This window comes from Salvelinus sp. IW2-2015, linkage group LG36 (assembly GCF_002910315.2).
Source record: "Salvelinus sp. IW2-2015 linkage group LG36, ASM291031v2, whole genome shotgun sequence".
Classification (NCBI taxonomy): Eukaryota; Metazoa; Chordata; class Actinopteri; order Salmoniformes; family Salmonidae; genus Salvelinus; species Salvelinus sp. IW2-2015.
In genome coordinates, this window is record NC_036875.1 from 25,090,422 (window position 1) to 25,114,386 (window position 23,965).

Consider the following 23,965-nt stretch of genomic DNA (forward strand, 5'->3'; position numbering starts at 1 on the left):
GCTTTATGGGGGGAAAATAGAACTAAACGTATTTTATAAATGTTATGGTCAGCTACCTGCTCCACCGCGCCCCCCTCCTCTCCCCCCCCCCCCATCCGAACCTCCTACCCCCCTCTACAAATATGTTACTAAGATTTACTTGAATTACCTGTATGAAATCATTGTGCAATGATAAACTGTCACTGGAAGCCTCCATGCACAGCTATTGAATGTGCGAAGACATGCATAAAGGGCCCAGAACAAGTGATGTTTCCAACTAACCACATTTATAATGCGGTATTATACAAAGGTTGGCTATGTTTCCGAATTTGTATTAGGATCCATACAATGTCGGAACACTGTCCACTTACTTCTTATCACCACGTATCATAGTCTACTCTAATGCATAAATAGGGCTTCATTGATTTCAATATTACCAGATTTAATTAAGTTACATTACAGCTTCACGAACAGCTGAAAAACAGAGCGAGCTCAAAGACCGTGACAGGTGGCCTGGTCAGAACCAAGGTTAGCCTATTTGATTGAGGGAAAAATATAGACGACAATAATTATCTTTATTAGGTAATTGAAACCGGTTATATGTAGCCTCTAGCTGTGCACTGTGCACTAGATTGTAGAAGACACTGAAAACAAGGTTTTGTTTATAGTTTTATTTGCCTTGATTGTTTTAATCCTAACGCTTGCATGTTGCTGGTGCGGTCAGTGCGCAGTCGAGGGTAGCCTAAATATTAAAACCAGTTCAGTAAAGCAACCTAAATAGCTTATCTAATGAATAACGTTTACACACTCACATGTTTAAAACGAAGGATAGCCAATATTTTCTTATCATATCTTTCAATGTGGAGAAGATGTAACAAAACGGAATAGAAAATGTAATTATTGAGTTATACAAGGTTTTTATGGTAGACCTACTCATCCGAAACATATATGTCCTATGATATACATAGGCCATGATCTAAATAAAATGTTGAACTAAGTGATATACAGTATCTTTCTCTAGATGTAGGTCTACGCTATACAGCATTTGTGCAAACGTTAAGTATGAAATAAAACCACAGCGCACAAAATTTACCATGAATTAACACTTTTAGATTACTGTTTTTTATTAGGAAAGATGTAGTATTAGACCCCTTGACTTGAATCAAACGAGCGTTCCCTGGGCCAAGTCCGCACTACAGAAAATACAAAGTCGCTTGGTAAACCATTAATTTTCAAACAAGCATAACCTTTATTTTATTATTAGAATTAATGTAGGACTATGTATTTTGTATTTTTCTGCGTATAGTAGCCTATTGAGATGCCTCTGTAATGAAAAGTGCTGTAGAAATTAAATTACTTATTCTAAAACGTAGTCTATATCAAAATGTTAACAACATTCTTCGAGTTGTGGTAAAACTATGATTTCATATACTTACAAAATTAGCTACTTTTGGCTGCATATTATCGTTTGATTATGAAATCATCCTAGCCTAAATGCAAACCTGGTGCATCAACGAAACAAACTGAACTACTTGTGTCAGGCTAAATAAACTGAATTTCAATCACCACCTGAGCTTGACCCATTATTGATGCATGAATATAGCTATTAATTCAGAGTAAATAATAATTAATAAGCAGTCTAAATGATCCTTAACGACAACAAGATGGAAACAGTTTAATTAATCATGAAATTCATTAGAAAATAAAAGTAGTAAACGAAGATCATTCTAATTCAAGATGTGATTGCTGAATGCCTATCAATGTAGAACTTGAAGTTCATAATCCATTAACTTTGAAAATACAAAATTACAAATGAACAAAAATACCATAAAAACAGTCAATCGTCGTGGTCCTTTCTCATCCAAATAAGAATTTATCGCATAGGCTACAGTCCTATTGAGCTACACGTGAAATTAAAATGATTTGTCAATCATAATTAAAAACGGGAACGAGGTTTAGTAAATAATAGCTACCCTAATATTTGCGAGGAAAGGTTTGTAATAGGAGTATAACAAATCGGTGGGTGTAGCAGCATCAATTGTGATGAACATGGTCATATAGGCTAACAATATTGAAATGATACCATCAAACAAACTTTGAGATAGGAATATTAACAACATTAGGCAATGTGCAAACGCTTATACCTAAAATGTGGTAAGCATGTTGCCATCATGTCTGGATTTTTAGTGTCTCCCGCCCTACGGTGGCCATGTAGAGTATTTCACACCTATAGCTCTAAAATTGCACAAGGCAAATGTGTGCATAATGTCCAATATTCCAGGACAAAGAGTGTAAATCCCTCAGAGCCTCAGGGAAGAATTGGGACTATAATATCAAAATACTCGAGCACTGTTTCCCATTCTAAAACCATTTAGATCCCAATTTCTGTTACTGGAAAATGTAAAATGTCTCATTAGAAAGTATGCAGGATTTCCATTTCAGATGATCATGAGGGTTTTTCATAACGGCCCTATTTGAGCTAATCAGCGGAATAAGATATGGGTTACTTTTCACTTTTCACTGTAGCCGGATATCATTTTGTTGATTATGAAGTGGCTAAAGACTTCAACACCCACCGTTCACATTCAATTTGTGCAAGAAGTCGTTTGACCCCGTGACCTCGGGGAAATAAACCATGCAACAGAGGAAACATGTCCGGGCGCAGTAAACCATCCAAAATGACGACACATCGGCTGTTTATAAAACTTCCAAATGAACTGGCAGTTCAGGCTATAGGCGACCCGGTCTCCTCTACGTCAACTGACAGGTCAAGTATTTCCAAACACTGAACGCAAAATTCTGAATTAAGGGCCAAATCCTAGAAATCACGCAGATCTCTTCAGTGGATTCGGTGTTTACACAGTGAGCTGCTGCAGGGTATAACAAATGAAAACCCGATCGGGAGAAGTTCAAGGCTATTATCTGGTTTCAACCTATGCCTTCAGATAACACAGCAGAATGGCCTATACAAATACTATTTTGAGTTGACCATGCATGGGAATTTTAAGGAGCGTGGAAATAATCAGTTTATTTTCTGAACGTGATTGTTTGCTCCGACAAATATTTCCGATTAGGAAGAAAATGCAATTGCACGGACGTCAGTTACATATCTAGTTTTGGTTAAGGATTTAGGTTAAAAGTTGGGTAAAAAAATCCCTTACCTTGATGCAGTTAGTTTTCCACGTTGATTCAATGTCATCGTTTTTTTTTGGTTGAAATGACGTTGAAACAACGTTGATTCAAGTAGTTTTTGCCCAGTGGGTTATTTCAGGGTTATGTTATTTCAAACTTCTGAGTAAATCAATAAATATATTACCAATAGGACTATAGTACAAAAGTCAAACACAAATTCAAAAATACATGTAAAACCCTCAATGTTTGTTTTTTGTTTCATTGACTAACGTCAAATAAAAATGTACATTAAATAGGCTACATTTCCTAAACTTTGTATTCTACTTGCACATCATCATCTGCACATCTATCACTCCAGTGTTAATGCTAAATTGTAATTATTTCGCCTCTATGGCCTATTTATTGCCTTGCCTCCCTAATCTTACTACACTTGCACACACTGTACATATACTTTTTATATTGTGTTATTGACTGTATGTTTGTTTATCCCATGTGTAACACTGTGTTGTTTTTGTCGCACTGCTTTGCTTTATCTTGTCCAGGTCGCAGTTGTAAATGAGTACTTGTTCTCAACTGGCCCACCTGGTTAAATAAAGGTGAAATAAAAATACATTTTGAAAGTGCATTTGCCTCCGTTACGTTTTTCAATTTAAATTAAATGAATCTAACACTTCATAAAGTATCTGAGTCCGGCTACATGTGTTGCGAATGAAAGTGCCTTATAGTCCAGTCAGAGTACTTCAGCGGCTCTGGGGGTGCAGGCTTTTTCCAAGTTTTGGCCTATGCTCTGATGGAATATAGCCTCCATTGAGATACATGTACAGCTTTTCAGGTGGGCAAATTGGGCATACACTCCATTTCACAGTGTATTATACATATGCCTATAAACCGGACATATTTCGGCTACATATGAAGTCTGGACAGAATATAAGACCGAGAGGAGAGATTCAGCCGAGGCAGGCAAAAAAAACGAAATAGGCCTATATATTTTTTAATAAATCAAGTCGACCTGTGTAAAAACGTTAGAAATTAGAATCGAGACCTTTATATGTGTACTCAAGTACGCTCGATTCCATTAGGCCTACATTTATATTCAAATTACCTTGACATATATGAAATGTTTTATAGCCTACTGAAAGATCCTGCAAGTTAATATTCTATAAAAATAGCATATCATACTGTATGTCTTAAAGGTAGAGTCAGCCATGTGATGGAGATCAGGTTTCCTCTATTAGCGGCCCACGTGCTGAATTTGGCCCGCAGGTGGTTTTATTTGGCTCCCAAAGTTCTGAGCAATTTGTTTTTATTATCATCATTATTATATAAAAAAAAAAAATCATTGTTGGACATAAAATACTGAACACCAGGAAATCAGCTCCAATTGATTTACATTTTGAATATTGTTTCACAAGTATTCCCACACACATTAGAGACATACAAATGTAAGCAAGGTTTGAAATGATTGATTTAGTCAAATATTACAGTGCCTTCAGAAAGTATTCACACCCCTTTTCCACTGTTGTTGTTACAACCTGAATTTGAAATTGATTACTTTGAGTTTTGTTGTCACTAGCCTAGACCCAATACCCCAAAATGTCAGTGGAATTATATATATATATATATATATATATTTGTTTAAACGGATAAAAAAAAAGCTGAAATGTCTTGAGACAATAAGTATTCAACCCCTTTGGTCATGTCTACATTTGACACTTACATGCGACTTCTGCTATCAGAATATGAAGATATCATTGAAAAGACGAAGATGCGCAAAAGTCGCTTTGCGGTCTGATTGTGTTCAGATCTGGCTGACCACTTCCGGTCAGGGATGCATTGTGTGCAGATTTCTTCTCAGTCTGGACGCAATCAGGCTACTGACACCACATACTGTGTGCGACATCATCAGCACTCCTCCCACAAGTCTCCAGAAAATGTGTGTTTTGAGACCGAGAGGCACCTTTTCATTATAACGTTGGAGGAAATTACATTCCTAGCTTGTGAGGAACGTGTTTGCTGGCCTCATAAATGCTAGCCAGCTTGCTAATATTTAGAAGAAAAACAATGTTTCTTAGGCTCGAGTTATGCTAACCCATTTGCAATCCCTTTAGCAGGCTACAGAGGTAAGCTGGCTAATTAGCTACAGTAGTTAGCTACTGCCACCCGTTGTTGTTGTGTTATCATATTTAGCCTATTCCACCGTTTGTAGAATGCATACTGACATTTGAATATAGTGCGGGAAAGGGAATCCGGACACACTGTGGACACGGTAGACACATTTAAATGTAGGGTTAGACGCATGACGTGTACGGAATTCCATGATCAGAACTCTATGATCAGAATACTAAAGCTGCATGAACTGTCAAGTCTAGACACAGCCTTTGTTATGGCAAGACAAAATAAGTTCAGGAGTAAGTAAAAATGTATCAAGTAACATAAGTTGCAATAATAGTGTTTAACTCATCTTTTTAAACCACACATATAATTATCTGCAAAGTCGAGCAGTGAATTTCAAACACAGATTCAACGACAAAGACCAGAGGTTTTCCAGTGCCTCACAAAGAAGAGCACCTTTTTAGTAGATTGGTAAAAAAAAAAAAGCAGACATCGAATATCCCTTTGAGCATGGTGAAGTTATAAACTACACTTTGGCTGGTGTATCAGTACACCCAGTCACTAAAAATATACAGGTGTCCTTCCTAACTCAGTTGCCGGAGAGAAAGGAAATCGCTCAGGGATTTCACCATAATTTCTTAATTTATTTAACTAGGCAAGTCAGTTAAGAACAAATCCTTATTTACAATGACGGCCTATGCCGGACAATGCTGGGCCAATTGTGCGCCGCCCTATGGGACACCCAATCATGTCCGGATGTGATGCAGCCTGGATTCAAATCAGGGACTGCAGTGATGCCTCAGTGCCTTAGACTGCTGCGCCACTCGGGAGCCCGTTCATGCCACTGTTGACTTTAAAACAGTTAGAGTTTAATGGCTGTGATAGGGGAAAACTGAGGATGGATCAACAACATAGTTACTCCACAATACTCACCTAATTGACAGTGAAAAGGAGAAACCCTGTACAGAATAAAAATATTCCAAAACATGCATCCTGTTTGCAATAAGGCACTAAAGTAAAACTGCAAAAAATGTGGCAAAGCAATTCCGTTTTTGTACTGAATACAAAGTGTTATGTTTAGGGCAAATTTCAATACATCGCTGAGTACCACTCATCATATTTTCAAGCATGGTGGTGGCTGTATCATGTTATGGGTATGCTTGTCATCGGCAAGGACTAGGGAGTTTTATTTAGGGTAAAAAGAAACGGAATAGAGCTAAGCACAGGCAAAATCCTACAGGAAAACCTGGTTCAGTCTGCTTTCCAACAGACACTGGGAGACAAATTCACCTTTCAGCAGGACAATAACCTAAAACACAAGGCCAAATATACACTGGAGTTGCTTACCAAGATGACATTGAATGTTCCTGAGTGGCCTAGTTACAGTTTGGAGTTAAATCTGCTTGAAAATCTATGGCAAGATCTGAAAATGTTTGTTTAGCAATGATCAACAACCAAAGCTCTTACACTCACCCAGAAAGACTCACAGCTGTAATCACTGCCAAAGGTGATTCCAACATTTATAGACTCAGGGGGTTGAATAGGCCAACTTATCTAAGTCAAGATATTCCCGTTTTATTTTTCATATTTAAAAAAATAAATGTTCGAATTTTTCTTCCATTTTGACATTATTAAGAGGGTTTTGTGTAGATCGTTGACAAAAAAAAATAAATGCAAATGAAAGTCCTGTGGCTACCATGCTGTAACAGCTTGAAGCGAATCTCTGAACATGCACAGATACTGCGTGAGAGCAAAGTGTTGCATCTCGCTGATCTCAATATCTGCGGTGCTGCTCCTGCCAACGTCATTTCGCTGAGTCTAGAATTAAATCAAATTTGGTAGCTTATAGTTCTTAGTCATTGTAGGCTATTATTGGCTCATATGAATAGGCTGTATTTTCAGTCTGCTGCTTATGCCACTGCAAATACTAAAGTTGAAATAAACTGCAGTTGGATGTGATCTGACTAGTTAGTTCCCAGGTAAATATGGATCTGGAAAACTACATCAGAGTCCAGCTCCCACAGATGGTCTGCTCCATCACCAGGATGGTGGGAGCAAAGAGGGTGAAAATATTATCCTAAGCAGTCAGGATCCCAGGTTAGTCTATCCAAGTATCACAGGGAGGCTGTGCTCTTCTTTATGTTCCATCTGCAGACAAGAGCCCAGAACTGAACAGGCAGAATGACTACTATTGACAGGGCATTGGCCTACTCATTACTCACTGCCCACAGACTGTGTCTGATGACGTGCGTGTGTGTCTGTTTATTGTATTAGAGCTTGAAAGTTCTCATTGGACTTTCCACAGAAAACCCATAGCATATCCTATACATATATTTATTGTTTAAGTAAAAAATATATTGCCATTAATTTGAAGTAAGGCATAGAGATGAATAAATGACAACAACAATATACGTAACTCAAGCAAACGTAGTCAAGCACCAGTAGAATCTTCCATTCCCCATACACAGAGTGCAAGTCTCTACTTTTTTAAACAGTTTAACAAGTCCCCCCCCCTCCTTCAGCAAAAGTCTACTCTGTGGCGGACCTCCTTGAGGATGGGTGCAGCCAGTTCCGGGCCCCTGTGGGCTCCCTGGGCCAGCAGCCTCTCCAGGTGCCTCCTGTCCCCCCCTCAGCCTCTCAATCTCCTCCCTGATCGGTGTGAGTCGCACCACCATGGCCTCCGCGACCAGCTGTTTGTACTTCCCCATGTCTAGCCCCACCGCCTCCTCCACCGTGCAACATGCTGCGTGCGTCAGCACCAGGTTGGACACACCCAGGCGCACCGCAGGGTCAAAGGTCACCACGGAGGTGAAGTCTGACGGTACAGCGGATTTTGAGGACGATGTTGTCGGGCGAGTCAAGGAGGTTGACGGTGGCCATCTTCTGGGGGTCTGACCTTCCGTGTGGAGCTTGATTGGGATGAAAAGAGAATATGCCTTGTTAAGGCTGGGTTGTGTTTGGCAACGATATGGCTATTATTGTTATTAAGGTGAATGTACGCATGGGATATCATTACATCAGTTAATCATATCCCGATAAGAAGAACCAGGTCCTGGCAGTATGCTGTCAGCAGAGAAGTCAGGGGTGCATGGGGGGTGGCACTGGAGGATGAAAGGGGGAGGGTCTCTTTCCTGATGAGCTCTTTGTTTCAGGGTGATTTAAGAGGACATCTTTGATTGGGTTTCAAAGTGGTGGCGGATGACTGGCAGTTCTGCCAGAAGCTGTTGCTCTGGTCTCTTTCCCACAAAACGTCCATCGGTAAACAGCCAAAGACAGCACAAAAAGGCAGCATCAATCAGCCTGAGCCAACCACTGTCCCTAACCCGCCCCTGTAATACACACACAGTTTTATCTATCCATCTCAACACGCGGGCGCACACACACATCTCTGAAGTCGTCTTGAGGACATACCCCCTCCCGCCTCCCCAAATCTATTATCACTTTATTTCTCAGATATATGAGGAAGGGAACGGTCCTTTAATCAAAGCTCCATTGCACGCATGGCTGGTTACATCTTGTGCTTTCATGACGGCGATAATGAAGGAGTATAAAACGGAGTATATCAGAGTGGGGTTATTAAGTATCCATCAGTAGAACATGCTGGCCATGTGTCTTTGTGCATGTGCATCTGGACGTATGTGTATGTATCCATATGGGTATATCTATGTGTATGAGAGAGAGAAAAAGAGAAAGAGAGAGTTGGATTTTGAGTATGTTTACATATGAGTGAGTGTCTGAGTAAGAGAAAATGTACTACACTGCCTGCATCCATAGATGTAACCCCTGTGTGGTACACAGTAACTTACTGAGCAGAACACGTGGCTCAGGGAATAAGTCTCCGTATGTGATCTTGAAGATGCGGGCTAGGTCCTGAGCCAACTCCAGATGTTGGACCTGATCTTATCCTACTGGGACGTGAGTGGACCTGTAACAACATAGAAAACCTCACACTCAGTGAATTTGTTTTTTAAATATTAATTTAATTTATTTGCTGCAGCACACCCACACTTAATAGAGACTGAGCTCACTTGTAAAGGAGAATATCCGCAGCCTGCAGGACGTGGAAAGACTACAGCCCCACACTCCCCTCATTCTTCTGTTTACTTTTCATCTGGAGAGAGAGCAAGAGAAATAGGGGAGAGGGGTGTAGCAAGAAGAAAGAGAAAGAAACATTGCAAGGAGAGAAAAGTAGAAAATGAAAGACAAAAAGAAGAAAAAGAAAACAGGTTAGCTTCTCTTTAAGGCGGCATGTTCTCTTTACGAATGAAGAGCACTCGCTCATACAAACTCAACATGGCTGAATCACAGGACATTTTCCACCACGTTTGACGTGAAGTCAGCTGTTGAGTAAACAAAAGGTGTTTTCAGTGTAGAACCAGAACACTGCTGGCCGTCCTTTCCTTCCCTCTGGCCTCCTAGTAAAACTGCATGTGGCCAAGGAAATCACTGTCATTATGAGAACATTTAAACAGATCTGGCAAGTGAGGTGCTGCTATGAGAAACAAACAGGACTAACAATAGTCAGTATGCTGAACATGAGAAAGGAAATGGAGGAAAATGGAAGGATACCATTGAACTTTCCACCATTTGTAACTTGACTAACAATTTAACTGATCATCAACTCAATTGTGCAGCCATTGATATTAATGCATAATTTATACAAAAAGCAGGATTTGTCTCCATGTAAACTCATTCAGTGGTTGTATCACTGCATTTCAAATCCTACAGTATTCCCAAGCTGTTATGTACCTTTCACTGAGGCAGGTGTCAGAGTCGGGGGAATACTGGAGGCAGCCCAGGATCCAGGACAGTTCAGCGTGTTCAGAGACCTGTGGAAGGGAGGGAGACACCACAACCAGTCACTCAACATGGTCCAAGCCTAAAAATTATTATTGGTTTTAAACTAAGCCCACATGTAAAATAAAAAATCAAGTCTCTTCTCCATCACCTCAAATAAATATAACTAAAAACCTTTCAGATCCTCACATGGTGGGACTCCTCAGCTCCACCATGTGGCAGAGAAAGGAACTATACTGGATCTTCCCTGTGCCCTAACAACCAGGTGCTCTGTTGCCCAGATGCATAGCCAATAGCCATACTCCATTATACTACATAAGTGACAAGGCATTAGAGCCATTAAATAACTCCAATCTCCTGGACATTAGCAGGGCTGGATTTAACGACTCCCTCTCTGCATCACGCTACAGCCATCCCATACTTTTCTCTCTCTCTCAACATGGGTCTCTCTAAAACCTATGGGCCTTGCCAACAACTCTCATTAGTGGGAAAAAAGGCGCAAAATCCTTCTGCTTCAGAGACTTAGAGTTTATGGGTGCTGGCGAAGTGACTGCCATCCCTCTCCGCTTAAAACGGATTCTAAAGAGTGTGACATAAACTCAAAACAGCACGGACATAAACAAAATGTTTACAATGAATACTTGTAGCTAGAGAGGGGGGGATTAGTTACAGACAGACTATGAACGTGAAATAGGACAGATGTTGATGACAGCAGAGTGAGGAAGGAGACACTGATATAGATGTAGGTGCAATAAAATACATTTTAGAATGAACATCAACTCCATTCATATTGAATGTGATCTGTCTTCGTAGTATCTGAAACAAACACACTACTAGTAATGTTATGGATTATGTGATTATAGGACTCTTTTTTTATTTATTTAGGAGAAAGCCAAGATATTCCTATTAACCTCAGAGCTTTGTGGATCTGCTGCTATTATTTCAGTAAGAAACGGTGTAACTCAGTGGCGACCAGTGGCGTTTTAAGACTAGGGAAGACAGTTTTTATTTCATTTTTATGTGCATGTCCTTATTTCTTTTACAGCTTATTGAATGACTGTCATTCATATTCCATTCACCTAGCTCAATATAACATCGATGAGATTTAGGCTTCTACATGATACTCCAATTTGACCTACACCCATCATGAGGTTGCTACAACGTAGTCTATAAATTAAAGTTTATAACGTAGATGCACAGATTGAGAGACAAATTGGAGTAATCAAGGTGACAGACAGTGGTTGTGTCCGAATACCCATACTTGCATCCTAAATAGTAGGCCGTTTGCGTATGCAAAAAAAATATGTTTTATAGTATGTGACATTTCGAAAATCGAGTATACTTTCGATGCCCAGATGTCATAATCATTTCTCCTTTGACAACAGCTGATAATAAGATGTCAATTATATATGGAGATGCACTACCAAAATTAACCAAAAGCGGGAAACAAAACAATCACACATGACACATTCTCAGTATACAAAAATATAATGTTTTATTGTATGTAACTTTTTAATTAAAAAAAAATAGAGTATGCTGTAAATGCCAGGATGTTATACTCATTTTGGCTTTGTAGCTGATTTGTAGTTGCCTGCCGTGCCTTTAACTATCTATGTGCTTTAGTAGCTAGCTAGGACTAGAAGTTATAACTGTTCAATCAGTAACGTTTGCTAGCTACATGGTTACTTGCTGTTCACCGTCATCTTCCAATTTAACTTTAGCCTAGTTAGCTAGCTGGTTAGTTTCATTGCACATATGGGTGTAATCATTACCCCAAACAGTTGCAAAATATTCTGTTTTGCAACAAAAACGAGTGTTTCTATTGGACAGATTCAGGCAGGTTCCCTCCTCGTTTGCTGAACCTTTCCAATAGAAACGCTAGTTTTTGTTGTAAAACGTTTTACAAATGTTTGGAGTATACATCCCTGTTAAGGTAAAAGTAATGGTAAGCTGCACTCATTACTGTTTCACCTTGGCACTCCAATTTTATAAAGTATGTGGCCATCTAGCTACATAAAGTTCAAACAACTCTACTTTACTCATGTTTTGGTTAATGTACTTAATCTCATGTCTTTCAGGATCTAGATAAAGGAGTGTGAGCTGGAGGGGCAGCTGTCACCTGCATGGGTGAAAAATAAGTGGAAGAACCATAGACTTAAGCAAAAATACATTGCAGATGTGGGCTCCTCTTTCTCCCCAAAGGGTCCAGATGGGGAGGTGGGAGAAGGAGGTGACTGCCTGTGAGGCACTCCTTATGGTCATTTTAGAGGCCATGATTAAGAAGTAGTTTTATTTATTTTGTATGCATTTTATTTATAGCTGTTAATGTATTCATTTCTTTACTGTTTTTGGTGAAGTTAGTTTTTTTTAAACCCAAAGTGGATTTCTGTTCTCATTGAAAGTGTTTTTTGCTTGTAATATTTTTTATTTATTTGATACCGTTACATTTACTGTTGGTGTGTTTTACTTTCAACATCAAAAAATGCACTCGCACATCTGAGCTATCTTGTTGCAGGTGCATGGTAACAATTAGAGAAGTTCAAAGTAAAAAGAAACCCTGCACACTGCTGTCGCTTTGGTATAGTAATAAATTGCATTTCTATAATACTTTTCATAACAATCTCAAAGCGCATCAAAAGCAAAAAACAAACAAGCAATATCAGGAGTAGCCTAGGTATAGTTAGGTCAACCAATAGAGGCCAAGTCTTTGAGTGCATGCATCCTCCAAAGCTGGAGAGGGACAGTTCCTGGCTTGATCAGAGGAAGGTGGTCAGGGAGACGGGTGATGAAGATGGAGTCTGGTGACGATCTTTTAGAGGAATAGCTACTCTGGGAACCAGCTTGAGTCATGTAGCCACTAGCATCCTTCACAATGTATGGCACCCACCCAGCTCTGGGCGCCAGAAATCTCAGCACACAGTTCAGAGTAGTAGCCAGTTGTCCTCATTATGAGCCCTTTGCCTCACCACTGCACTCCTCTACTGCTTTACCCACTCCTCTCAAGCTCCAGGTGACTGCAATTGATACATGTGTAGGCCTACGGTACATTCAAGTTCACTCCAAATACGTCATTCCAAATTCTAGCCACTTAGCCCACAACAATAACACGAAAGGTCACTGGGTTGGGCTACAGACCATCCTTTCCGGTTCATATGTGAAGCCGACACTGATGGACCTTGGAAAAAACCTGCTACGACTGGGAAAAATTGTTTTGAACGGTCATCCAAAAAGTCAGAAACTCAGGCAATTCTTCGACCTGAAGATCACCGACATCCTGATTTTACACAGTCTGAGCTAATTTTGTTGCCGAATTCCGAGTTGTCGTGAATGCACCAAAAGTAGGACATTTCGGGAATGGCATACTGCATACTTTTTCTAAACAGTATTTACATTTACATTTACATTTAAGTCATTTAGCAGACGCTCTTATCCAGAGCGACTTACAAATTGGTGCATTCACCTTATGATATCCAGTGGAACAACCACTTTACAATAGTGCATCTAACTCTTTTAAGGGGGGGGGGGTTAGAAGGATTACTTTATCCGTAGCCTAGGTATTCCTTAAAGAGGTGGGTTTCAGGGTCTCCGGAAGGTGGTGATTGACTCCGCTGACCTGGCGTCGTGAGGGGAGTTTGTTCCACTATTGGGGTGCCAGAGCAGCGAACAGTTTTGACTGGGCTGAGCGGGAACTGTACTTCCTCAGAGGTAGGGAGGCGAGCAGGCCAGAGGTGGATGAACGCAGTGCCCTTGTTTGGGTGTAGGGCCTGATCAGAGCCTGAAGGTACGGAGGTGCCGTTCCCCTCACAGCTCCGTAGGCAAGCACCATGGTCTTGTAGCGGATGCGAGCTTCAACTGGAAGCCAGTGGAGAGAGCGGAGGAGCGGGGGTGACGTGAGAGAACTTGGGAAAGTTGAACACCAGACGGGCTGCGGCGTTCTGGATGAGTTGTAGGGTTTAATGGCACAGGCAGGGAGCCCAGCCAACAGCGAGTTGCAGTAATCCAGACGGGAGATGACAAGTGCCTGGATTAGGACCTGCGCCGCTTCCTGCGTGAGGCAGGGTCGTACTCTGCGAATGTTGTAGAGCATGAACCTACAGGAACGGGTCACCGCCTTGATGTTAGTTGAGAACGACAGGGTGTTGTCCAGGATCACGCCAAGGTTCTTAGCACTCTGGGAGGAGGACACAATGGAGTTGTCAACCGTGATGGCGAGATCATGGAACGGGCAGTCCTTCCCCGGGAGGAAGAGCAGCTCCGTCTTGCCGAGGTTCAGCTTGAGGTGGTGATCCGTCATCCACACTGATATGTCTGCCAGACAAGCAGAGATGCGATTCACCACCTGATTTTCAGAGGGGGAAAGGAGAAGATTAATTGTGTGTCGTCTGCATAGCAATGATAGGAGAGACCATGTGAGGATATGACAGAGCCAAGTGACTTGTGTATAGCGAGAATAGGAGAGGGCCTAGAACAGAGCCCTGGGGGACACCAGTGGTGAGAGCACGTGGTGCGGAGACAGATTCTCGCCACGCCACCTGGTAGGAGCGACCTGTCAGGTAGGACGCAATCCAAGCGTGGGCCGCGCCGGAGATGCCCAGCTCGGAAGGGTGGAGAGGAGGATCTGATGGTTCACAGTATCAAAGGCAGCCGATAGGTCTAGAAGGATGAGAGCAGAGGAGAGAGAGTTAGCTTTAGCAGTGCGGAGCGCCTCCGTGACACAGAGAAGAGCAGTCCAGTTGAATGACTAGTCTTGAAACCTGACTGATTTGGATCAAGAAGGTCATTCTGAGAGAGATAGCAGGAGAGCTGGCCAAGGACGGCACGTTCAAGAGTTTTGGAGAGAAAAGAAAGAAGGGATACTGGTCTGTAGTTGTTGACATCGAGGGATCGAGTGTAGGTTTTTTCAGAAGGGGTGCAACTCTCGCGCTCTTGAAGACGGAAGGGACGTAGCCAGCGGTCAAGGATGAGTTGATGAGCGAGGTGAGGTAAGGGAGAAGGTCTCCGGAAATGGTCTGGAGAAGAGAGGAGGGTACATGCTAAATAGTATGTAGTACAATTAGTACACAGTATGCAGTTTAAGTAAGTAGTAGGCAAACAGATTTCAAACACGGCCAGTGACACATTCAATACGGCCTTGCACACAAAGTAAGTAGCATACTGTATTCAGGAAATATTTAAAAAGTCAGTTCCACTACCATATTTACATGTGCAGGGATACTGGAGTGATGTAGGTAGATATTGATAGGGGTAACGGGACTAGGCAACAGGATATAAGATAAACAGAGAAGTAGCAGCTTGTATGTGAATGGGTGTGCGTGTGTATAGAGTGTAGAGTCAGATGGAAGAATGGCGCCGGAGGGGATGGCTGCCGTTTTACGGGCTCCCAACCAGTTGTGCCATTTTGTGTGTTTTTTCGCACTTATTTTGTGCATAATGTTGATGCTACCATCTCCGAAAATAGCTTCTGGATATCAGAACAGCGATTACTCACCTCGAACTGGACAAAGATTTTTTCTATAATGAGTCTGACGCAAAGGATATAATATTGCTCCCAGGCAAGGCCCAAATCCCTGTCATTCACATGAAGAAAATAAGGAAATACAGGGGGTGTAGATCAGGGTGTCTTGTGAGAATTAGTCGGCGAGTGGTTAACCTGCCTCTACCATACGTTCTATTAGATAACGTGCAATCACTGGAGAATAAACTGGAGGAGCTCCATTCGAGACTATACTACTAACGGGACATTAAAAACTGTAATATCTTATGTTTCACAGAGTCGTGGCTGAATGATGACACGGATAATATACAGTTAGCTGGGTTTTCGGTGCATCGGCAGGACAGAACATCTACGTCTGGTAAGACGAGGGTTGGGGGTGTGTGTCCATTTGTCAATAACAACTTATGCGCGATGTGTAATATTAAAACTTCTTAGGGCTAGGGGGCAGTATTCAGAAGTTCGGATGACTGACGTGCCCAAAGTAAACTGCCTGTTACTCAGGCCCAGAAGCTAGGATATGCATATAATTGGTAGTATTGGATAGAAGACACTCTGATGTATAACAGAACTGATATGTATAACGGAACTGATATGGCAGGCGAAAACCAGAGGATAATTTTTTGAGGTCACCACCCATTCAAACACTTGTCTATGGGATATTCAAAGGAAATCTTCCCAGATTGCAGTTCCTATGGCTTCCACTAGATGTAACCAGTCTTTAGAAAGGGTTTCAGGCTTGTTTATTGAAAATGGAGCTAGAATTTGTAGTTTTTCAAGGTGGCTCTCATTTGGACTGTAGTCTTGTGGCGCGCGTGGATGAAGGCGCGCCCTTCGTTATTTATCTCCGGTATTGAACATACTATTCTCTGTCTTAAATTTGATTGTTTATTTACATATTAAGGTACCTGAGGATTGATTAGAAACGTTGCTTGACTTGTTTGGACAAAGTTCATTGGTAACTTTTGGGATTGCTATGTCTGCATGTTGAACGACTGGAACGGGTGGATTACTGAATCAAACGCGCCAACTAAACTGACTTTTTTGGGATATAAAGAAGGACTTTATCGAACAAATCAACCATTTGTTGTGTAACCTTGTGATGCAAGGTTAATGCAGATAGTCCGTGTAGCTATTTTGGTAGTTATTTAACAGTCATATTGCTTGGGGATAGAAGCTGTTTAAGAGATTGTTGGTGTCAGATTTGATGACCGGTACGTCTTGCCGTGCGGCACCGGTACCTCTTGCCTGCATCTAGCTGATCTGGGGAGTAATCATTAGTCCAAAATGTGTTTATTTTGGACAAATTCAGGTAGGTCCATCCAGAATCAGCAGAATGAATACACTTCTGATCATCAGTCACACACAGTTCACTTTCATAGCAGCCACGTACAGCATCATCACTTTGCTCATTGTATAATTTCTTATCGCATCTGCGCGCTCTCCTCCGCTCACCTTTTCCCTTAGCTGTTGTGTTGTGGAGTGAAGTCCACAAGCAATCTGTGACAAGGCACAAAAACCTCTCCAAGCCAAACATTCAAACCATAAATGCTAACCTCTACAGAGTCTCCATCATTGTAACCATATTAGCTAATGTAATAGTCAACAAACTCAAAATCAAATAAAATTGTATTTGTCACATGCGCCGAATACAACAGGTGTAGACTTACAAGCCCTTAACCAACAATGCAGTTTTAAGAAAAAAAAGAAATGTTAAGAAAGTATTTACTAAAATAAACTGAAGTAAAACTAACGCTTTAGTAAACCCACAATCAAATCCATGTGCACAACAGTGTACAGTAAGCAGTTTGCAATTACACCGGTGGCAATACATTTATAAAACCAAAAGCTTACCTTGACTTGGAAGAGATGCAGTGTTGGATGGCCTTAGCCAGCTAGCTAACAGAAATAGCATTCCTCTCTGTTTGAGTCAGGTTGTTGAGTAGGCTAAATTAGCTGTATTAGCTAAGTAAGTGAAAGGTTAACTAAGAAGAAGAAAAAAAAGGAAAAAAATAAATATATATAGCCAGCTCTCCCCCTCTGCTGCTTCTCCATTTAAGAAATTAATTTGTTCAAAACTCTTCAACTATTGTCTTTCTCTCTCTGAGTCAACTACTCACCACATGTTATGCACTGCAGTGCTAGCTAGCTGCAGCTTATGCGTTCAGTACTATATTCATGCTCTGATCCTTTGATTGTATGAACAACATGTCAGTTTATGCGGCAAGAGCTCTGATGGGTCGGAGGGTGTCCTCTGGAAGTCGTCATAATTACTGTGTCTATGGAAGTGGGTGAGAACCATGAGCCTCCTAGGTTTTGTATTGAAGTCTGTGCTACCCTACAGGGTGCTGTTGAGGCTACTGTAGACCTTCATTGCAAAACATTGTGTTTTAATTAATTATTTGGTGACGTGAATATATTTAGTATAGTTTTATCTAAAAAGGATAACAGACGTTTCACTATTTTTATATTTTATGAAGTTCACTGAGTAGGATGGTTTTCCCCTTCCTCCTCTGAGGAGCTTCCATTGGTGTAACTTTACTATGGTCTTTCTCTCGGACACACATATGCCCACGCACACACACTCGCGCCAATCTTTTCAAGCTGAAGGCCCTTCACTTAAGACACTATTGATTTCAACTGGTCACCATTTTTTCAATGAAGTCAAGTGTTTTCTTTGGCCGTAGTGGTATTTGTACATGTGGAACAGACTCTGGTTAGTTTGTTCAATAGGAGATCCCCTTCGCTGCCAAGATATGTGGCATGAAGCTAAATGGGAATAAAAATAGGCCTTGGTGCGTGTGTGAGAGAAATATCACAGATGGACCACACTATCAAAACACATATGTCACTTGCAGAGATAGTCTGACACATATAAACACACATTTTAAGTGTCCAGGGAGAAAATGTCTATTCGGATTACACTTCCTTTCCTAACTCAGGAGTTTACCCCAAAAAATAATTATCCCCTTCATGTGGCTTCCTCTGAAGTAAATGGTGGTATGTGTTTTCATAATCCCTGTGAATTTGCAGAGCACACAGTGAAGATAAGGATTGGAGTGATAAAATTTTAAACTGCCTGCATTAGGTAACCATTCAGAGCTTGCCATGATAAAATAAACATTCCAATATGGCCACCACTTCAGCTGACTTTCTTGATGACATGCTGGGAAACAAATCCAAAGCAGCCTGCTCAGACCGCCAAGTCACAAACACACTCTCAGCTTTTCCAACTGTTTGCAACACCACATTAGAAAATAGGCTCAAACTCTTTTAATAGAGCAGTGATTATGTGTGTGTGTGTATGCATGAGTGTGTACCTGCCTGCATGTGTCTGACTAATCTGTGACTGTTGGAAGAGGATAGATGTCTCTGGGTCGATGCCACAGGCCAGCAGGCTGGCAACCATGACCAGTATGTTGACCCGCAGAAGGGCGGGGTCCTGAGACTGGGTGATGGAGTGCAGGTCCACTATGCTGTAGAGCACTGAGGGGTACTGGCTCTGCAGGGACACCCAGCTCTCCAGAGCCCCAAGGTATTTCCCTAGGTGGGGCACAGATGTGGGCTGGATCCCAGAGAACACATACCCTCCTGGAGGCTCCTGTTGAGGAGCGGAGGAGAGAGAAGAGTTTGAAAAGAGATCAAACTTGAGAGGGAGAAGCAACTTCCTGATGGGCCGCCCCCAGGTGGTAAGGGTAGGCAACAACATGTCTGCCACGCTGATCCTCAACACCGGGGGCCCTCAGGGGTGTGTACTTAGTCCCCTCCTGTACTCCCTGTTCACCCACGACTGCGTGGCCAAGCACGACTCCAACACCATCATTAAGTTTGCTGACGACACAACAGTGGTAGGCCTGATCACCGACAACGATGAGACAGCCTATAGGGAGAAGGTCAGAGAACTGGCAGTGTGGTACCAGGACAACAACCTCTCCCTCAATGTGAGCAAGACAAAGGAGCTGATCCTGGACCACAGGAAAAGGCAGGCCAAACAGGCCCCCATTAACATCAACGGGGCTGTAGTGGAGCGGGTCGAGAGTTTCAAGTTCCTTGGTGTCCACATCACCAACAAACTATCATGGTCCAAACACACCAAGACAGTCGTGAAGAGGGCACGACAACACCTTTTCCCCCTCAGGAGACTGAAAAGATTTGGCATGGGTCCTCAGATCCTCTAAAGTTATACAGCAGCACCATCGAGAGCATCCTGACCAGTTGCATCACCGCCTGGTATGGCGGGGCCAAGCTTCTATGGGGCCAAGCTTCCTGTAATCCAGGACCTATATAATAGGTGGTGTCAGAGGAAAGCCCATAAAATTGTCAGAGACTCCAGTCACCCACGTCATAGACTGTTTTCTCTGCTACCGCACAGCAAGCGTTACCGGAGTGCCAAGTCTAGGTCCAAAAGGCTCCTTAACAGCTTCTACCCCCAAGCCATAAGACTGCTGAACAATTAATCAAATGGCCACCGGACAATTACATTGACCCCCCTTCCATTTGTTGTGTACACTGCTGCTGCTCGCTGTTTATTATCTATGCATAGTCACTTCACTCCTACCTACATGTACAAATTACCTCAACTAACCTGCAGCCCCACACACTGACTCGGTACCGGTACCCCCTGTATATAGCCTCGTTATTGTTATGTTATTGTGTTACTTTTTATTTAAATTTTATTTTTTACTTTAGTAAATTTGGTAAATATTTTCTTAACTCTTCTTGAACTGCACTGTTGGTTAAGGGCCTGTAAGTAAGCATTTCACGGTAAGGTCTACACTTGTGTTATTCGGTGCATGTGACAAATAAAGTTTGACTGGATTTGAACAAGAGTAATAAAAGTAACACACTTCAAGACAACATCAAGAGAAAAAAAATAAGAAATTAAGGAGAGAAAGAAAAAGTGAAGTCACCTGCAGAGGTGTTTGTACTGTATGCAGCCAACTGGCAGATTGGGAGGCAGTGGTCATGGTTGTATTGCTGTTATGGAGATGCTTAATAAAATTCATACCTAGCACCTCTGTAACAGTCAATGGGAGAACGTAACCAGCATATGTCCAATAAAAATATAGAACACTCTCCAGCCAGCCAATGAGGCCAGAGCAACAACTATAAATGGCCAATGAAAGCAGGGCAGAGTGGAAAATAAACCAATAAGAGTTGAAAAAAAATGTAGGTATATAGTCAGAGCAGAAATCAAGTGGGGTGTGTGTGAATGAGAGTCTATACTCAAGAGCATCATAAACCACAGCTATCAGACACAATTACATGAAGACCTTATTTTAAAGCCTTGGTCGGTGTTGAGGAATAGGCTCTTTTCAAAATTGGGATCCTTAACGTTAAGAAAAATCCCTAACCGATTTCAATTGTTGTTGTTTTTTTAAACAAAATTTAAAATCACAGTGCAGTTATCACGGAATGTTATTCTCCGTTTTATAGCCTACTTAGACGATAGGCTATAAGGGCCAGGGGAAAGTTGTGTCATTTAAATTAAACCAAGAGAAAAAGGCAAACTTTAGGCTACTTTGCTAGACATACAAAAGAAGACATCTGCGATACAGATTACCAAGACATTCTTTCTGTCTGCCCCATCTTCTCTCTCCCTCACGCTTGCTCGCCTGCCTTTGCTCATCGCTAATGATGCGAGCGTGTTCAGACTTCAGTCTGTTGCGTGTAGAATATCCTAGCCTATTCATTGATGACAGGCCCTGCTTTACAGAAATTGCGAGACATTGCAAGCCAATAAATTGCAATATAAAACATTCCATTGTAAGATACAGCTTTTGATTGCCAATAGATAGGCCTAGTGCACGGTTTTGACTCCGTCTGCCTGGTGGCCGAACCTGCCCTTACTGTGCCCCTCCGCTCTCTCTCTGTCCCTTGCTAGCTCACTATGAAAGATGCGAGTGTTTGTGTTCTCGGAAGTACGGCAACTAAATCAGTCTCCTCCATTTAAAAAATACTGAATCTTAGGAGGCGATTATTAGCGGAATGTACATATGTACATACTACCTCAATTGGCCCGACCAACCAGTGTTCCCGCACATTGGCTAACCGGGCTATCTGCATTGTGTCCCGCCACCCGCCACCCACCACCCGCCAACCCCTCTTTACGCTACTGCTACTCTCTGTTCATCATATATGCATAGTCACTTTAACCATATCTACATGTACATACTACCTCAGTCAGCCTGACTAACCGGTGTCTGTATGTAGCCTCGCTACTTTTATAGCCTCGTTACTGTATATAGCATCGCTAATGTTTTTCACTGTCTTTTTACTGTTGTTTTTATTTCTTTACTTACCTATTGTTCACCTAATACCTTTTTTGCACTATTGGTTAGAGTCTGTAAGTAAGCATTTCACTGTAAGGTTGAATACCTGTTGTATTCGGCGCACGTGACAAATAAACTTTGATTTGGTTTGATTTGAATTTAATCCTGACACCATAGAGGAAGAGGTGAAGCGAGAGGTTTCACTCTCGCCAAAATAAGCCCAATGCATTTCTATGGACTTGTTTCGGACCTAAGCTTGTCACCTGCCTTCTCTCCTTTAGGACGACTCCCATTGTTAGGGCAGAGACATGAGCATCTCGTCATCATATACAGATCTCTGTTGACACTCAGAAATGGCAGTGGACATGCAAGGAGTCGAGGAATCAATTATTTTGGAGTCGACTCTCAATCACCAAGTCATCGTCAGTAACTTTGGAAAAATGCAAGCGACAGCACCAACAATACTTTTGAGAAGTTAAATGAGAAGGAAATGCAAACATTGCGAGGTCGAATTGGGGTACAGTAATGGCAGTACGGGTGCAATGCTTAACCATCTAAAAAGGGACACATCGTGAGACCCAAACCATTGCTGGCAGCAGCATTGTGAATTCACATGGAATTTTAAAGGAAAACCAATATGAAAATGGTTGTTTAAATGTTACATCCCTATGTCCTTTCGACTCTAAAAGAGGGATCACTTTTCGCATTCTGATCTGTGGGCAAATATTGTGTTTCTGGTTCTGCTGGGTTCTGGCAGGCTTGGGTCTGGCATTGACCTACTCCATTGAGCCTTGGCATCGATAAAGTATACTGATTCTGGCCTTGGTCCATTCCTACTAGTAATGGCATTTTGCTCGGCCTGTACTAAAATACTGTGTTACTGAGGGGGCAAGGGGAGTGGCATGAAAGGGGACCTGGAACTTTACTAATGACTAGAGAGGTTTCTTAGTGTCACGCCCTGACTTTAGTTATATTTGCCTTCTTTATTATTTGGTTAGGTCAGGGTGTGACAAGGGTGGTTTGTTTAGTTTTTGTATTGTCTAGGGTTTTTTGTCTTGTCTAGGGTTTTTGTTATCTATGGGGATTTTGTATTGTCTAGGGGTATGTAGGTTGATGGTGGCCTGGATGGGTTCCCAATCAGAGACAGCTGTTTTTCGTTGTCTCTGATTGGGGAGCCTATTTAAGTTGACATTTTCCAAGTTGGTTTTGTGGGTAGTTGTCCTTGCTAGTTGCCTGGATGCACTACGTTGGCGTCACGTGTCGTTGTGATATTTATTGTTTTTGTTGGTGACATGGGTAAATAAATAAGTATGTACGCTCCAAACGCTGCGCCTTGGTCCACTCCTTTAAATGGCCGTGACACTTAGCTAAATATATTAAACAGCAGCGCAAGGCTTCTGTTATTAAGCAGCGCAAACAAAAAGCGTAAACAATTGTCAATTGGAACCATTTTAATATGTTAGAAGAGACTGTCAGCAATACCTGTCTGAAAATGTTCTCTAAAGCCAGTTATACACCGTGCTTGAAATTGTATCGACACAATACCCTCCACAACACAAGCAAAAACAGCTGTCATAAAATGCTGTAGAAGTCGGGATACCTTACAACCATGGCTCTAAAGTGTGACCAAAGCATTCGCTCCTAAATATTTTGCTATGTGACCTGACATTTATTCTGGGAGCACCAGTGCGACTAGAAAAAAAATACACCCACATGCCGTGCGCCTCCCAAATTTTGTAACAATGTGGAGGGCTCTGCATAGCTCCGCAATGACATGATTGGTTGATGGTAGGTGGGGGAGATACATCCTGTATAAATCCTCTCTGGGATAGGGTCTAGTTTGCTGAATTTTCGCCTGACTGACGTGCCCAAAGTAAACTGCCTGTTACTTAGGCCCAAAAGCCAGAATATGCATATAATTGGTAGCATTGGATAGAAAACACTTTGAAGTTTCTAAAACTGTTAAAATAATGTCTGAGACTATAACAGAATTGATATTGCAGGCGAAAATCTGAAGAAAAACCAACCATAATTAATTTTTGGAGGTCCCAGGCTCTTATAATTCAAACCTATTGTTCTTAAGTAAATCAGTCTCCCAGATTGCAATTCCTATGGCTTCCACTAGATGTCAACAGTCTTTATTCAAGGTTTAAGGCTTGCTTTTTGAAAGACAAGCAAGAAA

General features: G+C 41.7%; 1 pseudogene; it reads right to left on the minus strand.

Annotated features, from left to right (window-relative positions):
- Positions 1-7,741: 7,741 nt before the first annotated feature.
- LOC111959261 (tryptophan--tRNA ligase, mitochondrial-like) overlaps positions 7,742-23,965 on the minus strand; it is a 35,556-nt pseudogene continuing 19,332 nt past the window's right edge.